The following is a 19063-nucleotide window of genomic DNA, read 5'->3' as shown; positions in this document are numbered from 1 at the left end:
TAAAAATGGCCGTATTCGAATTAAAATAGAATTATTTCACAAAGCAAAAAAAAAATATTGAATTAAAATCAATATTTAAGAAAAACCGAACATATAAAATGGAAATAAAATCTATTATATTTATATTACTAATTTCTATTCAAAAAATATGAATGAAATATGAACGAAAACATTATTCTGGTTGATCCTGCCAGTAGTTATATGCTTGTCTCAAAGATTAAGCCATGCATGTCTAAGTACACACGAATTAAAAGTGAAACCGCAAAAGGCTCATTATATCAGTTATGGTTCCTTAGATCGTTAACAGTTACTTGGATAACTGTGGTAATTCTAGAGCTAATACATGCAATTAAAACATGAACCTTATGGGACATGTGCTTTTATTAGGCTAAAACCAAGCGATCGCAAGATCGTTATATTGGTTGAACTCTAGATAACATGCAGATCGTATGGTCTTGTACCGACGACAGATCTTTCAAATGTCTGCCCTATCAACTTTTGATGGTAGTATCTAGGACTACCATGGTTGCAACGGGTAACGGGGAATCAGGGTTCGATTCCGGAGAGGGAGCCTGAGAAACGGCTACCACATCTAAGGAAGGCAGCAGGCGCGTAAATTACCCACTCCCAGCTCGGGGAGGTAGTGACGAAAAATAACAATACAGGACTCATATCCGAGGCCCTGTAATTGGAATGAGTACACTTTAAATCCTTTAACAAGGACCAATTGGAGGGCAAGTCTGGTGCCAGCAGCCGCGGTAATTCCAGCTCCAATAGCGTATATTAAAGTTGTTGCGGTTAAAACGTTCGTAGTTGAACTTGTGCTTCATACGGGTAGTACAACTTACAATTGTGGTTAGTACTATACCTTTATGTATGTAAGCGTATTACCGGTGGAGTTCTTATATGTGTTTAAATACTTGTATTTTTTCATATGTTCCTCCTATTTAAAAACCTGCATTAGTGCTCTTAAACGAGTGTTATTGTGGGCCGGTACAATTACTTTGAACAAATTAGAGTGCTTAAAGCAGGCTTCAAATGCCTGAATATTCTGTGCATGGGATAATGAAATAAGACCTCTGTTCTGCTTTCATTGGTTTTCAGATCAAGAGGTAATGATTAATAGAAGCAGTTTGGGGGCATTAGTATTACGACGCGAGAGGTGAAATTCTTGGACCGTCGTAAGACTAACTTAAGCGAAAGCATTTGCCAAAGATGTTTTCATTAATCAAGAACGAAAGTTAGAGGTTCGAAGGCGATCAGATACCGCCCTAGTTCTAACCATAAACGATGCCAGCTAGCAATTGGGTGTAGCTACTTTTATGGCTCTCTCAGTCGCTTCCCGGGAAACCAAAGCTTTTGGGCTCCGGGGGAAGTATGGTTGCAAAGCTGAAACTTAAAGGAATTGACGGAAGGGCACCACCAGGAGTGGAGCCTGCGGCTTAATTTGACTCAACACGGGAAAACTTACCAGGTCCGAACATAAGTGTGTAAGACAGATTGATAGCTCTTTCTCGAATCTATGGGTGGTGGTGCATGGCCGTTCTTAGTTCGTGGAGTGATTTGTCTGGTTAATTCCGATAACGAACGAGACTCAAATATATTAAATAGATATCTTCAGGATTATGGTGTTGAAGCTTATATAGCCTTCATTCATGGTGGCAGTAAAATGTTTATTGTGTTTGAATGTGTTTATATAAGTGGAGCCGTACCTGTTGGTTTGTCCCATTATAAGGACACTAGCTTCTTAAATGGACAAATTGCGTCTAGCAATAATGAGATTGAGCAATAACAGGTCTGTGATGCCCTTAGATGTCCTGGGCTGCACGCGCGCTACAATGAAAGTATCAACGTGTATTTCCTAGACCGAGAGGTCCGGGTAAACCGCTGAACCACTTTCATGCTTGGGATTGTGAACTGAAACTGTTCACATGAACTTGGAATTCCCAGTAAGTGTGAGTCATTAACTCGCATTGATTACGTCCCTGCCCTTTGTACACACCGCCCGTCGCTACTACCGATTGAATTATTTAGTGAGGTCTCCGGACGTGATCACTGTGACGCCTTGTGTGTTACGGTTGTTTCGCAAAAGTTGACCGAACTTGATTATTTAGAGGAAGTAAAAGTCGTAACAAGGTTTCCGTAGGTGAACCTGCGGAAGGATCATTATTGTATAATATCCTTACCGTTAATAAAAAAATTTGTTAATACAAATTTAATACAAATTACCAATATATATATATATATACATAATAATTATAATAATAATTATACCAAAAATATGATCTTAAAAGTAAAAGATCAAATAAATTTCGAACAAGCAAATCGAAATATTGTAATAATATAATATTATTACAAATAAATTAAATAGAAACAAACATAAAATTCGAACAAGCAAATCGAATTATTAATATAATAAAATATATTTTATATATTTATTATAAACTTTTGTGTGTATATGGACCATAATATACACGCGTTGCGAGATGTATTGGCCAACTAATTTGATGATGATCATACATTGGATAATGCAACAACCTAAAATATACAATGTTGTACCTGGTTTCAGGTTAATGTTTTATATAAAATTATCAATATATATTAACAAACAAATGCCATTACAAATAATACTTTGATATATATTGTTTATATAAAACTAAGACATTTCGCAGCATTTATTTTAGGTATATAAATACATTTATTGAAGGAATTGATATATGCCAGTAAAATGGTGTATTTTTAATTTCTTTCAATAAAAACATATTTGACCAAATTTAAAACCAATATTATAAAACTCTAAGCGGTGGATCACTCGGCTCATGGGTCGATGAAGAACGCAGCAAACTGTGCGTCATCGTGTGAACTGCAGGACACATGAACATCGACATTTTGAACGCATATCGCAGTCCATGCTGTTATGTACTTTAATTAATTTTATAGTGCTGCTTGGACTACATATGGTTGAGGGTTGTAAGACTATGCTAATTAAGTTGTTTATACAAATTTTATAATAAAATTTTATAAGCATATGGTATATTATTGGATAAAAATAATTTAATTATTTTATTCATAATATTAACAAATATATGAAAAACATTATCTCACAATAGTAATTAAACTTTGAGAAAAACGAAGAGGAATATTTTCTTTTTCAATCAAATAATACTGAGAAATGTCTAGCATAAAATATTATCTAGAATTGTCTCTTATTAATGATTTGAAATATGAAAAACGTTGACAATATTATTATTCTTCGTTAATTCGTTACAAATAAATGCCATTAATATATATATACGTCAGCTTTAAACGAATTTAATAAAATGTTTTATCATTATATATAAAGAATTAATTGCAAATAAAAGTTATATACAACCTCAACTCATATGGGACTACCCCCTGAATTTAAGCATATTAATTAGGGGAGGAAAAGAAACTAACAAGGATTTTCTTAGTAGCGGCGAGCGAAAAGAAATCAGTTCAGCACTAAGTCACTTTGTCTATATGGCAAATGTGAGATGCAGTGTATGGAGCGTCAATATTCTAGTATGAGAAATTAACGATTTAAGTCCTTCTTAAATGAGGCCATTTACCCATAGAGGGTGCCAGGCCCGTATAACGTTAATGATTACTAGATGATGTTTCCAAAGAGTCGTGTTGCTTGATAGTGCAGCACTAAGTGGGTGGTAAACTCCATCTAAAACTAAATATAACCATGAGACCGATAGTAAACAAGTACCGTGAGGGAAAGTTGAAAAGAACTCTGAATAGAGAGTTAAACAGTACGTGAAACTGCTTAGAGGTTAAGCCCGATGAACCTGAATATCCGTTATGGAAAATTCATCATTAAAATTGTAATATTTAAACAATATTATGATAATAGTGTGCATTTTTTCCATATAAGGACATTGTAATCTATTAGCATACCAAATTTATCATAAAATATAACTTATAGTTTATTCAAATTAAATTGCTTGCATTTTAACACAGAATAAATGTTATTAATTTGATAAAGTGCTGATAGATTTATATGAATACAGTGCGTTAATTTTTCGGAATTATATAATGGCATGATTATCATTGATTTTTGTGTTTATTATATGCACTTGTAGGATTAACAATGCGAAAGATTCAGGATACCTTCGGGACCCGTCTTGAAACACGGACCAAGGAGTCTAACATATGTGCAAGTTATTGGGATATAAACCTAATAGCGTAATTAACTTGACTAATAATGGGATTAGTTTTTTAACTATTTATAGCTAATTAACACAATCCCGGGGCGTTCTATATAGTTATGTATAATGATATTTATATTATTTATGCCTCTAACTGGAACGTACCTTGAGCATATATGCTGTGACCCGAAAGATGGTGAACTATACTTGATCAGGTTGAAGTCAGGGGAAACCCTGATGGAAGACCGAAACAGTTCTGACGTGCAAATCGATTGTCAGAATTGAGTATAGGGGCGAAAGACCAATCGAACCATCTAGTAGCTGGTTCCTTCCGAAGTTTCCCTCAGGATAGCTGGTGCATTTTAATATTATATAAAATAATCTTATCTGGTAAAGCGAATGATTAGAGGCCTTAGGGTCGAAACGATCTTAACCTATTCTCAAACTTTAAATGGGTAAGAACCTTAACTTTCTTGATATGAAGTTTAAGGTTATGATATAATGTGCCCAGTGGGCCACTTTTGGTAAGCAGAACTGGCGCTGTGGGATGAACCAAACGTAATGTTACGGTGCCCAAATTAACAACTCATGCAGATACCATGAAAGGCGTTGGTTGCTTAAAACAGCAGGACGGTGATCATGGAAGTCGAAATCCGCTAAGGAGTGTGTAACAACTCACCTGCCGAAGCAACTAGCCCTTAAAATGGATGGCGCTTAAGTTGTATACCTATACATTACCGCTAAAGTAGATGATTTATATTACTTGTGATATAAATTTTGAAACTTTAGTGAGTAGGAAGGTACAATGGTATGCGTAGAAGTGTTTGGCGTAAGCCTGCATGGAGCTGCCATTGGTACAGATCTTGGTGGTAGTAGCAAATAATCGAATGAGACCTTGGAGGACTGAAGTGGAGAAGGGTTTCGTGTGAACAGTGGTTGATCACGAGTTAGTCGGTCCTAAGTTCAAGGCGAAAGCCGAAAATTTTCAAGTAAAACCAAAAACGCAATATATACAAATCAAGCTAATATAATATACTTGAATAATTTTGAACGAAAGGGAATACGGTTCCAATTCCGTAACCTGTTGAGTATCCGTTTGTTATTAAATATGGGCCTCGTGCTCATCCTGGCAACAGGAACGACCATAAAGAAGCCGTCGAGAGATATCGGAAGAGTTTTCTTTTCTGTTTTATAGCCGTACTACCATGGAAGTCTTTCGCAGAGAGATATGGTAGATGGGCTAGAAGAGCATGACATATACTGTTGTGTCGATATTTTCTCCTCGGACCTTGAAAATTTATGGTGGGGACACGCAAACTTCTCAACAGGCCGTACCAATATCCGCAGCTGGTCTCCAAGGTGAAGAGTCTCTAGTCGATAGAATAATGTAGGTAAGGGAAGTCGGCAAATTAGATCCGTAACTTCGGGATAAGGATTGGCTCTGAAGATTGAGATAGTCGGGCTTGATTGGGAAACAATAACATGGTTTATGTGCTCGTTCTGGGTAAATAGAGTTTCTAGCATTTATGTTAGTTACTTGTTCCCCGGATAGTTAGTTACGTAGCCAATTGTGGAACTTTCTTGCTAAAATTTTTAAGAATACTAATTGGGTCAAACCAATTAGTTCTTATTAATTATAACGATTATCAATTAACAATCAATTCAGAACTGGCACGGACTTGGGGAATCCGACTGTCTAATTAAAACAAAGCATTGTGATGGCCCTAGCGGGTGTTGACACAATGTGATTTCTGCCCAGTGCTCTGAATGTCAAAGTGAAGAAATTCAAGTAAGCGCGGGTCAACGGCGGGAGTAACTATGACTCTCTTAAGGTAGCCAAATGCCTCGTCATCTAATTAGTGACGCGCATGAATGGATTAACGAGATTCCTACTGTCCCTATCTACTATCTAGCGAAACCACAGCCAAGGGAACGGGCTTGGAATAATTAGCGGGGAAAGAAGACCCTTTTGAGCTTGACTCTAATCTGGCAGTGTAAGGAGACATAAGAGGTGTAGAATAAGTGGGAGATATTAGACTTCGGTTTGGTATCGTCAATGAAATACCACTACTCTTATTGTTTCCTTACTTACTTGATTAAATGGAACGTGTATCATTTCCTAGCCATTATACGGATATATTTATTATATCTTATGGTATTGGGTTTTGATGCAAGCTTCTTGATCAAAGTATCACGAGTTTGTTATATAATCGCAAACAAATTCTTTAATAAAACGGTGCATTTATGTATTTTTGATTTGAAAATTTGGTATAACTCCAATTACTCAGGTATGATCCAATTCAAGGACATTGCCAGGTAGGGAGTTTGACTGGGGCGGTACATCTCTCAAATAATAACGGAGGTGTCCCAAGGCCAGCTCAGTGCGGACAGAAACCACACATAGAGCAAAAGGGCAAATGCTGACTTGATCTCGGTGTTCAGTACACACAGGGACAGCAAAAGCTCGGCCTATCGATCCTTTTGGTTTAAAGAGTTTTTAACAAGAGGTGTCAGAAAAGTTACCATAGGGATAACTGGCTTGTGGCGGCCAAGCGTTCATAGCGACGTCGCTTTTTGATCCTTCGATGTCGGCTCTTCCTATCATTGTGAAGCAAAATTCACCAAGCGTTGGATTGTTCACCCATGCAAGGGAACGTGAGCTGGGTTTAGACCGTCGTGAGACAGGTTAGTTTTACCCTACTAATGACAAAACGTTGTTGCGACAGCATTCCTGCGTAGTACGAGAGGAACCGCAGGTACGGACCAATGGCACAATACTTGTTCGAGCGAACAGTGGTATGACGCTACGTCCGTTGGATTATGCCTGAACGCCTCTAAGGTCGTATCCGTGCTGGACTGCAATGATAAATAAGGGGCAATTTGCATTGTATGGCTTCTAAACCATTTAAAGTTTATAATTTACTTTATAAACGACAATGGATGTGATGCCAATGTAATTTGTAACATAGTAAATTGGGAGGATCTTCGATCACCTGATGCCGCGCTAGTTACATATAAAAGCATTATTTAATACAATGACAAAGCCTAGAATCAATTGTAAACGACTTTTGTAACAGGCAAGGTGTTGTAAGTGGTTGAGCAGCTGCCATACTGCGATCCACTGAAGCTTATCCTTTGCTTGATGATTCGATAATAAACATAAATTTAATTGTGTTTATTTTGTTTGGCTTTTTTAAGTCAGAATATATATATATATATAAAATATATATATATAAAATAATAATTATATTTAAATAAATTTTATTTAAATATATTTAACAATGGTAGCCATATGTATCGTCATCCTATTAGTGACGCGTATAAAAATATTCTAAGTCCGAACATGCAAATAAGAGACATATGCAAGTATATGTACTTCTTAAGGTAGCCAACTGAATCGTCATCCTATTAGTGACGTGTATACAAATATTCTAAGTCCGAACATACAAGTAAGAGACATATGCAAGTATATGTACCTCTTAAGGTAGCCAACTGAATCGTCATCCTATTAGTGACGCGTATAAAAATATTCTAAGTCCGAACATGCAAATAAGAGACATATGCAAGTATATGTACCTCTTAAGGTAGCCAACTGAATCGTCATCCTATTAGTGACGCGTATAAAAATATTCTAAGTCCGAACATACAAGTAAGAGACATATGCAAGTATATGTACCTCTTAAGGTAGCCAACTGAATCGTCATCCTATTAGTGACGTGTATAAAAATATTCTAAGTCCGAACATGCAAGTAAGAGACATATGCAAGTCAATGTTCCTCTTAAAATAGATGATTGAATCGTCATCCTATTAGTGACGTGTATAAAAATATTCCAAGTCCAAACATGAGTTATATGGATATGAAAATAATATTAAGTTCTAGTATGGATATGAAAAAAATGAGTTATATGGATATGGGAAAAATAACAAGTTCTAGTATGGATATGAAAAAAATGAGTTATGTGGATATGGGAAAAATAATAATTTCTAGTATGGATATGAAAAAAAAATGAGTTATATGGATATGGAAAAGAATACAGAGTTCTAGTATGGATATGGAAAAATGAGTTATATGAATATGGGAAAAATGATAAGTTCTAGTATGGATATGAAAAAATATTGAGTTATATGGATATTAAAGAAATAATAAGTTCTAGTATGGATATGGAATAAAATGAGTTATATAGATATGGCAAAAAATTTAATGTTCTAGTATGGATATGAAAAAAATTAGTTATATGAATATGGGAAAATTTATAAGTTCTAGTATGGATATGGGAAAAATAATAAGTTCTAGTATGGATATAAAAAAATATTGAGTTATATGGATATTAAAGAAATAATAAGTTCTAGTATGGATATGGAAAAAAATTAGTTATATTGATATGCTAAATAATGAGTTATATGCATATGGGAAAAATACTAAGTTGTAGTATGGATATGGGAAGAATACTGAGTTCTAGTATGGATATGGGAAAAATAATCAGTTCTAGTATGGATATGAAAAAATATTGAGTTTTATGGATATTGAAGAGATAATAAGCTCTAGTATGGATATGGAAAAAATTAATTATATTGTAATAGTAAATAATAAGTTATATGGATATAGGAAGAAAATTAGGTTCTAGTATGGATATGAAAAAAATTAGTTCTATGGATATGGGAAAAATAAAAAGTTCTGGTATGGATATGGAAAAATATTAAGTTATATGGATATTTAAGAAATAATAAGTTCTAGTATGGATATGGAATAAAATGAGTTGTAGAGATATGGCAAAAATATAATGTTCTAGTATGGATATGAAAAAAATTAGTTATATGAATATGGGAAAATTTATAAGTTCTAGTATGGATATGGGAAAAAGAATAAGTTCTAGTATGGATATGAAAAAATATTGAGTTATATGAATATTAAAGAAATAATAAGTTCTAGTATGAATATGGAAAAATATTATTTATATTGATATGGTAAATAATGATTTATATGGATATGGGATAAATACTAAATTCTAGTGTGGATATGGATAATTATATAGATATAGAACAAAAAATAAGTTATATGGATATGGTGGCATCAGTACGAAATATGCCCAATTTACATACACCGGAGCCGCAGTACGATAAATACCCAATATTTAGACGTCGTGGCCAAAAACATATATAGGGAGGCAGTGCTCGCCGACCGGCCGTATTGTTCAAAATTTATGTTTTTCATATTATTTTGGCAATGCTATATATAAATGATATCTTATACATATAATTCAATTATAGCGATATGGAAATACCATATTATATGTATAAAGAAAAAAAATGTATAATAAAATATACATTGACATACAAATATGGCTAGTTGTATGGATATGCCGTATTCATTATATGGATACGGCATATAGATTATATAAATATGACCAAAAAATATTTTATATTGATATGGCAAATAAAGAAATTACTTGAATATGGAAATAAAAGAAGTTATATTGATATGGAAGAAAATAATGAGTCATATAGATATGTTGGCATCAGTACGAAATATGCCCAATTTACATACACCGGGGCCGCAGTACGAAAAATACCCAATATTTAGACGTCGTGGCCAAAAACATATATAGGGAGGCAGTGCTCGCCGACCGGCCGTATTGTTCAAAATTTATGTTTATCATATTATTTTGGCAATGCTATATATAAATGATATCTTATACATATAATTCAATTATAGCGATATGGAAATACCATATTATATGTATAAAGAAAAAAAATGTATAATAAAATATACATTGACATACAAATATGGCTAGTTGTATGGATATGCCGTATTCATTATATGGATACGGCATATAGATTATATAAATATGACCAAAAAATATTTTATATTGATATGGCAAATAAAGAAATTACTTGAATATGGAAATAAAAGAAGTTATATTGATATGGAAGAAAATAATGAGTCATATAGATATGTTGGCATCAGTACGAAATATGCCCAATTTACATACACCGGGGCCGCAGTACGAAAAATACCCAATATTTAGACGTCGTGGCCAAAAACATATATAGGGAGGCAGTGCTCGCCGACCGGCCGTATTGTTCAAAATTTATGTTTATCATATTATTTTGGCAATGCTATATATAAATGATATCTTATACATATAATTCAATTATAGCGATATGGAAATACCATATTATATGTATAAAGAAAAAAAATGTATAATAAAATATACATTGACATACAAATATGGCTAGTTGTATGGATATGCCGTATTCATTATATGGATACGGCATATAGATTATATGGATATGACCAAAAAATAATTCATAAAGAAATTATATGAATATGGCAGAAATAATTGGTTATATTAATATGATCAAATAATACTTTATATAAAAAAGTGAATATCTTTGGTTGGGTGGCAAAGAGAATTAAATATGCCCGATATATAGACGTCGTGGCCAAAAACTACTATAGGGTGAAGTGCTTGTCTGTTGGTCTATATATATACATATAATATTTTATGCGTACACATTATTATTATAGATAGTTAATATCTATCGTATGGGTGGCAAACGGAATTAAATAATTTCGATATTTAGACGTCGTGGCCAAAAACTACTATAGGATGGTCAGTGGTTGTCCACCAATTAATTATTGAACAAACCATATGAATATCATATGCTGTTGTCAATATAATGTATATCAATAATAATAAAAAATAAGGATGGTACAGTAAGTAGTCCATCTACTATTGAACAAAATATATTATAATATATACTTTTGTTATCAATAGAACAACATATATTAAAATCAAAATATTATCCGTATAAATTTGTTTCTTAAATGAAATTAAGACTTGGCTACGCGGTTAATATTATAAACCCATGATAATAAGGTGAAACAGAGGTCAAGTTTCTATTATATATAGAATAACAAATTGTTTCCGACTTTTATCGTTAATCTTTGGTGGCAGGTATATATGATAATTTATATTAAATTATTATATCCCCTGTCGTTTGGGCACAGAGTATCGCTTGCCGGTACAATGTGTTTACAAAAAGCATTATAATAAAATATAATTGCAATATTAGTGATCAAAATAATTTCATATGCGCTCGGTTTTATATCATATATTACCAGAGAGTTATATGGAAAAGATAAATTTTAAATTTATCATCAAAATGCAAATGATTTAACTCAATATTTATATTGGTTAAACAAAAATTGTACATGTGTGGATACAATAATTATGTATGTTGAACAAAAATGATATTTTAGAATGAAATATGTATATATAATATAATAAAAACTTATAGAAAGAACAATATATATTGAAAATTGTGTTATAAAAAAGTTGTACTTTTTCTTTAACATCAATTATAAACTTGTTATATTAGTGGCGAAACAAGTAAAAATTAAAGAACGTATACGAATGCCATATAAAAATGGCCGTATTCGAATTAAAATAGAATTATTTCACAAAGCAAAAAAAAAATATTGAATTAAAATCAATATTTAAGAAAAACCGAACATATAAAATGGAAATAAAATCTATTATATTTATATTACTAATTTCTATTCAAAAAATATGAATGAAATATGAACGAAAACATTATTCTGGTTGATCCTGCCAGTAGTTATATGCTTGTCTCAAAGATTAAGCCATGCATGTCTAAGTACACACGAATTAAAAGTGAAACCGCAAAAGGCTCATTATATCAGTTATGGTTCCTTAGATCGTTAACAGTTACTTGGATAACTGTGGTAATTCTAGAGCTAATACATGCAATTAAAACATGAACCTTATGGGACATGTGCTTTTATTAGGCTAAAACCAAGCGATCGCAAGATCGTTATATTGGTTGAACTCTAGATAACATGCAGATCGTATGGTCTTGTACCGACGACAGATCTTTCAAATGTCTGCCCTATCAACTTTTGATGGTAGTATCTAGGACTACCATGGTTGCAACGGGTAACGGGGAATCAGGGTTCGATTCCGGAGAGGGAGCCTGAGAAACGGCTACCACATCTAAGGAAGGCAGCAGGCGCGTAAATTACCCACTCCCAGCTCGGGGAGGTAGTGACGAAAAATAACAATACAGGACTCATATCCGAGGCCCTGTAATTGGAATGAGTACACTTTAAATCCTTTAACAAGGACCAATTGGAGGGCAAGTCTGGTGCCAGCAGCCGCGGTAATTCCAGCTCCAATAGCGTATATTAAAGTTGTTGCGGTTAAAACGTTCGTAGTTGAACTTGTGCTTCATACGGGTAGTACAACTTACAATTGTGGTTAGTACTATACCTTTATGTATGTAAGCGTATTACCGGTGGAGTTCTTATATGTGTTTAAATACTTGTATTTTTTCATATGTTCCTCCTATTTAAAAACCTGCATTAGTGCTCTTAAACGAGTGTTATTGTGGGCCGGTACAATTACTTTGAACAAATTAGAGTGCTTAAAGCAGGCTTCAAATGCCTGAATATTCTGTGCATGGGATAATGAAATAAGACCTCTGTTCTGCTTTCATTGGTTTTCAGATCAAGAGGTAATGATTAATAGAAGCAGTTTGGGGGCATTAGTATTACGACGCGAGAGGTGAAATTCTTGGACCGTCGTAAGACTAACTTAAGCGAAAGCATTTGCCAAAGATGTTTTCATTAATCAAGAACGAAAGTTAGAGGTTCGAAGGCGATCAGATACCGCCCTAGTTCTAACCATAAACGATGCCAGCTAGCAATTGGGTGTAGCTACTTTTATGGCTCTCTCAGTCGCTTCCCGGGAAACCAAAGCTTTTGGGCTCCGGGGGAAGTATGGTTGCAAAGCTGAAACTTAAAGGAATTGACGGAAGGGCACCACCAGGAGTGGAGCCTGCGGCTTAATTTGACTCAACACGGGAAAACTTACCAGGTCCGAACATAAGTGTGTAAGACAGATTGATAGCTCTTTCTCGAATCTATGGGTGGTGGTGCATGGCCGTTCTTAGTTCGTGGAGTGATTTGTCTGGTTAATTCCGATAACGAACGAGACTCAAATATATTAAATAGATATCTTCAGGATTATGGTGTTGAAGCTTATATAGCCTTCATTCATGGTGGCAGTAAAATGTTTATTGTGTTTGAATGTGTTTATATAAGTGGAGCCGTACCTGTTGGTTTGTCCCATTATAAGGACACTAGCTTCTTAAATGGACAAATTGCGTCTAGCAATAATGAGATTGAGCAATAACAGGTCTGTGATGCCCTTAGATGTCCTGGGCTGCACGCGCGCTACAATGAAAGTATCAACGTGTATTTCCTAGACCGAGAGGTCCGGGTAAACCGCTGAACCACTTTCATGCTTGGGATTGTGAACTGAAACTGTTCACATGAACTTGGAATTCCCAGTAAGTGTGAGTCATTAACTCGCATTGATTACGTCCCTGCCCTTTGTACACACCGCCCGTCGCTACTACCGATTGAATTATTTAGTGAGGTCTCCGGACGTGATCACTGTGACGCCTTGTGTGTTACGGTTGTTTCGCAAAAGTTGACCGAACTTGATTATTTAGAGGAAGTAAAAGTCGTAACAAGGTTTCCGTAGGTGAACCTGCGGAAGGATCATTATTGTATAATATCCTTACCGTTAATAAAAAAATTTGTTAATACAAATTTAATACAAATTACCAATATATATATATATATACATAATAATTATAATAATAATTATACCAAAAATATGATCTTAAAAGTAAAAGATCAAATAAATTTCGAACAAGCAAATCGAAATATTGTAATAATATAATATTATTACAAATAAATTAAATAGAAACAAACATAAAATTCGAACAAGCAAATCGAATTATTAATATAATAAAATATATTTTATATATTTATTATAAACTTTTGTGTGTATATGGACCATAATATACACGCGTTGCGAGATGTATTGGCCAACTAATTTGATGATGATCATACATTGGATAATGCAACAACCTAAAATATACAATGTTGTACCTGGTTTCAGGTTAATGTTTTATATAAAATTATCAATATATATTAACAAACAAATGCCATTACAAATAATACTTTGATATATATTGTTTATATAAAACTAAGACATTTCGCAGCATTTATTTTAGGTATATAAATACATTTATTGAAGGAATTGATATATGCCAGTAAAATGGTGTATTTTTAATTTCTTTCAATAAAAACATATTTGACCAAATTTAAAACCAATATTATAAAACTCTAAGCGGTGGATCACTCGGCTCATGGGTCGATGAAGAACGCAGCAAACTGTGCGTCATCGTGTGAACTGCAGGACACATGAACATCGACATTTTGAACGCATATCGCAGTCCATGCTGTTATGTACTTTAATTAATTTTATAGTGCTGCTTGGACTACATATGGTTGAGGGTTGTAAGACTATGCTAATTAAGTTGTTTATACAAATTTTATAATAAAATTTTATAAGCATATGGTATATTATTGGATAAAAATAATTTAATTATTTTATTCATAATATTAACAAATATATGAAAAACATTATCTCACAATAGTAATTAAACTTTGAGAAAAACGAAGAGGAATATTTTCTTTTTCAATCAAATAATACTGAGAAATGTCTAGCATAAAATATTATCTAGAATTGTCTCTTATTAATGATTTGACATATGAAAAACGTTGACAATATTATTATTCTTCGTTAATTCGTTACAAATAAATGCCATTAATATATATATACGTCAGCTTTAAACGAATTTAATAAAATGTTTTATCATTATATATAAAGAATTAATTGCAAATAAAAGTTATATACAACCTCAACTCATATGGGACTACCCCCTGAATTTAAGCATATTAATTAGGGGAGGAAAAGAAACTAACAAGGATTTTCTTAGTAGCGGCGAGCGAAAAGAAATCAGTTCAGCACTAAGTCACTTTGTCTATATGGCAAATGTGAGATGCAGTGTATGGAGCGTCAATATTCTAGTATGAGAAATTAACGATTTAAGTCCTTCTTAAATGAGGCCATTTACCCATAGAGGGTGCCAGGCCCGTATAACGTTAATGATTACTAGATGATGTTTCCAAAGAGTCGTGTTGCTTGATAGTGCAGCACTAAGTGGGTGGTAAACTCCATCTAAAACTAAATATAACCATGAGACCGATAGTAAACAAGTACCGTGAGGGAAAGTTGAAAAGAACTCTGAATAGAGAGTTAAACAGTACGTGAAACTGCTTAGAGGTTAAGCCCGATGAACCTGAATATCCGTTATGGAAAATTCATCATTAAAATTGTAATATTTAAACAATATTATGATAATAGTGTGCATTTTTTCCATATAAGGACATTGTAATCTATTAGCATACCAAATTTATCATAAAATATAACTTATAGTTTATTCAAATTAAATTGCTTGCATTTTAACACAGAATAAATGTTATTAATTTGATAAAGTGCTGATAGATTTATATGAATACAGTGCGTTAATTTTTCGGAATTATATAATGGCATGATTATCATTGATTTTTGTGTTTATTATATGCACTTGTAGGATTAACAATGCGAAAGATTCAGGATACCTTCGGGACCCGTCTTGAAACACGGACCAAGGAGTCTAACATATGTGCAAGTTATTGGGATATAAACCTAATAGCGTAATTAACTTGACTAATAATGGGATTAGTTTTTTAACTATTTATAGCTAATTAACACAATCCCGGGGCGTTCTATATAGTTATGTATAATGATATTTATATTATTTATGCCTCTAACTGGAACGTACCTTGAGCATATATGCTGTGACCCGAAAGATGGTGAACTATACTTGATCAGGTTGAAGTCAGGGGAAACCCTGATGGAAGACCGAAACAGTTCTGACGTGCAAATCGATTGTCAGAATTGAGTATAGGGGCGAAAGACCAATCGAACCATCTAGTAGCTGGTTCCTTCCGAAGTTTCCCTCAGGATAGCTGGTGCATTTTAATATTATATAAAATAATCTTATCTGGTAAAGCGAATGATTAGAGGCCTTAGGGTCGAAACGATCTTAACCTATTCTCAAACTTTAAATGGGTAAGAACCTTAACTTTCTTGATATGAAGTTTAAGGTTATGATATAATGTGCCCAGTGGGCCACTTTTGGTAAGCAGAACTGGCGCTGTGGGATGAACCAAACGTAATGTTACGGTGCCCAAATTAACAACTCATGCAGATACCATGAAAGGCGTTGGTTGCTTAAAACAGCAGGACGGTGATCATGGAAGTCGAAATCCGCTAAGGAGTGTGTAACAACTCACCTGCCGAAGCAACTAGCCCTTAAAATGGATGGCGCTTAAGTTGTATACCTATACATTACCGCTAAAGTAGATGATTTATATTACTTGTGATATAAATTTTGAAACTTTAGTGAGTAGGAAGGTACAATGGTATGCGTAGAAGTGTTTGGCGTAAGCCTGCATGGAGCTGCCATTGGTACAGATCTTGGTGGTAGTAGCAAATAATCGAATGAGACCTTGGAGGACTGAAGTGGAGAAGGGTTTCGTGTGAACAGTGGTTGATCACGAGTTAGTCGGTCCTAAGTTCAAGGCGAAAGCCGAAAATTTTCAAGTAAAACCAAAAACGCAATATATACAAATCAAGCTAATATAATATACTTGAATAATTTTGAACGAAAGGGAATACGGTTCCAATTCCGTAACCTGTTGAGTATCCGTTTGTTATTAAATATGGGCCTCGTGCTCATCCTGGCAACAGGAACGACCATAAAGAAGCCGTCGAGAGATATCGGAAGAGTTTTCTTTTCTGTTTTATAGCCGTACTACCATGGAAGTCTTTCGCAGAGAGATATGGTAGATGGGCTAGAAGAGCATGACATATACTGTTGTGTCGATATTTTCTCCTCGGACCTTGAAAATTTATGGTGGGGACACGCAAACTTCTCAACAGGCCGTACCAATATCCGCAGCTGGTCTCCAAGGTGAAGAGTCTCTAGTCGATAGAATAATGTAGGTAAGGGAAGTCGGCAAATTAGATCCGTAACTTCGGGATAAGGATTGGCTCTGAAGATTGAGATAGTCGGGCTTGATTGGGAAACAATAACATGGTTTATGTGCTCGTTCTGGGTAAATAGAGTTTCTAGCATTTATGTTAGTTACTTGTTCCCCGGATAGTTAGTTACGTAGCCAATTGTGGAACTTTCTTGCTAAAATTTTTAAGAATACTAATTGGGTCAAACCAATTAGTTCTTATTAATTATAACGATTATCAATTAACAATCAATTCAGAACTGGCACGGACTTGGGGAATCCGACTGTCTAATTAAAACAAAGCATTGTGATGGCCCTAGCGGGTGTTGACACAATGTGATTTCTGCCCAGTGCTCTGAATGTCAAAGTGAAGAAATTCAAGTAAGCGCGGGTCAACGGCGGGAGTAACTATGACTCTCTTAAGGTAGCCAAATGCCTCGTCATCTAATTAGTGACGCGCATGAATGGATTAACGAGATTCCTACTGTCCCTATCTACTATCTAGCGAAACCACAGCCAAGGGAACGGGCTTGGAATAATTAGCGGGGAAAGAAGACCCTTTTGAGCTTGACTCTAATCTGGCAGTGTAAGGAGACATAAGAGGTGTAGAATAAGTGGGAGATATTAGACTTCGGTTTGGTATCGTCAATGAAATACCACTACTCTTATTGTTTCCTTACTTACTTGATTAAATGGAACGTGTATCATTTCCTAGCCATTATACGGATATATTTATTATATCTTATGGTATTGGGTTTTGATGCAAGCTTCTTGATCAAAGTATCACGAGTTTGTTATATAATCGCAAACAAATTCTTTAATAAAACGGTGCATTTATGTATTTTTGATTTGAAAATTTGGTATAACTCCAATTACTCAGGTATGATCCAATTCAAGGACATTGCCAGGTAGGGAGTTTGACTGGGGCGGTACATCTCTCAAATAATAACGGAGGTGTCCCAAGGCCAGCTCAGTGCGGACAGAAACCACACATAGAGCAAAAGGGCAAATGCTGACTTGATCTCGGTGTTCAGTACACACAGGGACAGCAAAAGCTCGGCCTATCGATCCTTTTGGTTTAAAGAGTTTTTAACAAGAGGTGTCAGAAAAGTTACCATAGGGATAACTGGCTTGTGGCGGCCAAGCGTTCATAGCGACGTCGCTTTTTGATCCTTCGATGTCGGCTCTTCCTATCATTGTGAAGCAAAATTCACCAAGCGTTGGATTGTTCACCCATGCAAGGGAACGTGAGCTGGGTTTAGACCGTCGTGAGACAGGTTAGTTTTACCCTACTAATGACAAAACGTTGTTGCGACAGCATTCCTGCGTAGTACGAGAGGAACCGCAGGTACGGACCAATGGCACAATACTTGTTCGAGCGAACAGTGGTATGACGCTACGTCCGTTGGATTATGCCTGAACGCCTCTAAGGTCGTATCCGTGCTGGACTGCAATGATAAATAAGGGGCAATTTGCATTGTATGGCTTCTAAACCATTTAAAGTTTATAATTTACTTTATAAACGACAATGGATGTGATGCCAATGTAATTTGTAACATAGTAAATTGGGAGGATCTTCGATCACCTGATGCCGCGCTAGTTACATATAAAAGCATTATTTAATACAATGACAAAGCCTAGAATCAATTGTAAACGACTTTTGTAACAGGCAAGGTGTTGTAAGTGGTTGAGCAGCTGCCATACTGCGATCCACTGAAGCTTATCCTTTGCTTGATGATTCGATAATAAACATAAATTTAATTGTGTTTATTTTGTTTGGCTTTTTTAAGTCAGAATATATATATATATAAAATATATATATATAAAATAATAATTATATTTAAATAAATTTTATTTAAATATATTTAACAATGGTAG

The 19063-nt window shown here is 34.5% G+C and overlaps 6 non-coding genes across 6 annotated transcripts; all 6 read left to right on the top strand.

The window, feature by feature from the left end:
• The first annotated feature begins 174 nt into the window (after positions 1–174).
• On the top strand, positions 175–2169 carry LOC138914759 (small subunit ribosomal RNA). Its single transcript, XR_011420567.1, has one exon. It is a non-coding gene; the product is annotated as a small subunit ribosomal RNA (ribosomal RNA).
• Positions 2170–2792: 623 nt separating this feature from the next.
• Positions 2793–2971, top strand: LOC138914767 (5.8S ribosomal RNA). The gene has a single exon (XR_011420573.1). It is a non-coding gene; the product is annotated as a 5.8S ribosomal RNA (ribosomal RNA).
• Positions 2972–3369: 398 nt separating this feature from the next.
• LOC138914763 (large subunit ribosomal RNA) lies at positions 3370–7326 on the top strand. Its single transcript, XR_011420571.1, has one exon. It is a non-coding gene; the product is annotated as a large subunit ribosomal RNA (ribosomal RNA).
• A 4450-nt stretch (positions 7327–11776) lies between these two features.
• Positions 11777–13771, top strand: LOC138914769 (small subunit ribosomal RNA). The gene has a single exon (XR_011420576.1). It is a non-coding gene; the product is annotated as a small subunit ribosomal RNA (ribosomal RNA).
• A 623-nt stretch (positions 13772–14394) lies between these two features.
• Positions 14395–14573, top strand: LOC138914766 (5.8S ribosomal RNA). The gene has a single exon (XR_011420572.1). It is a non-coding gene; the product is annotated as a 5.8S ribosomal RNA (ribosomal RNA).
• A 398-nt stretch (positions 14574–14971) lies between these two features.
• On the top strand, positions 14972–18928 carry LOC138914762 (large subunit ribosomal RNA). The gene has a single exon (XR_011420570.1). It is a non-coding gene; the product is annotated as a large subunit ribosomal RNA (ribosomal RNA).
• Positions 18929–19063: the final 135 nt, after the last annotated feature.

This window comes from Drosophila takahashii, unplaced genomic scaffold, assembly GCF_030179915.1.
Source record: "Drosophila takahashii strain IR98-3 E-12201 unplaced genomic scaffold, DtakHiC1v2 scaffold_90, whole genome shotgun sequence".
NCBI classification, from domain to species: Eukaryota; Metazoa; Arthropoda; class Insecta; order Diptera; family Drosophilidae; genus Drosophila; species Drosophila takahashii.
This window is presented reverse-complemented; position numbering and strand designations above follow the sequence as displayed.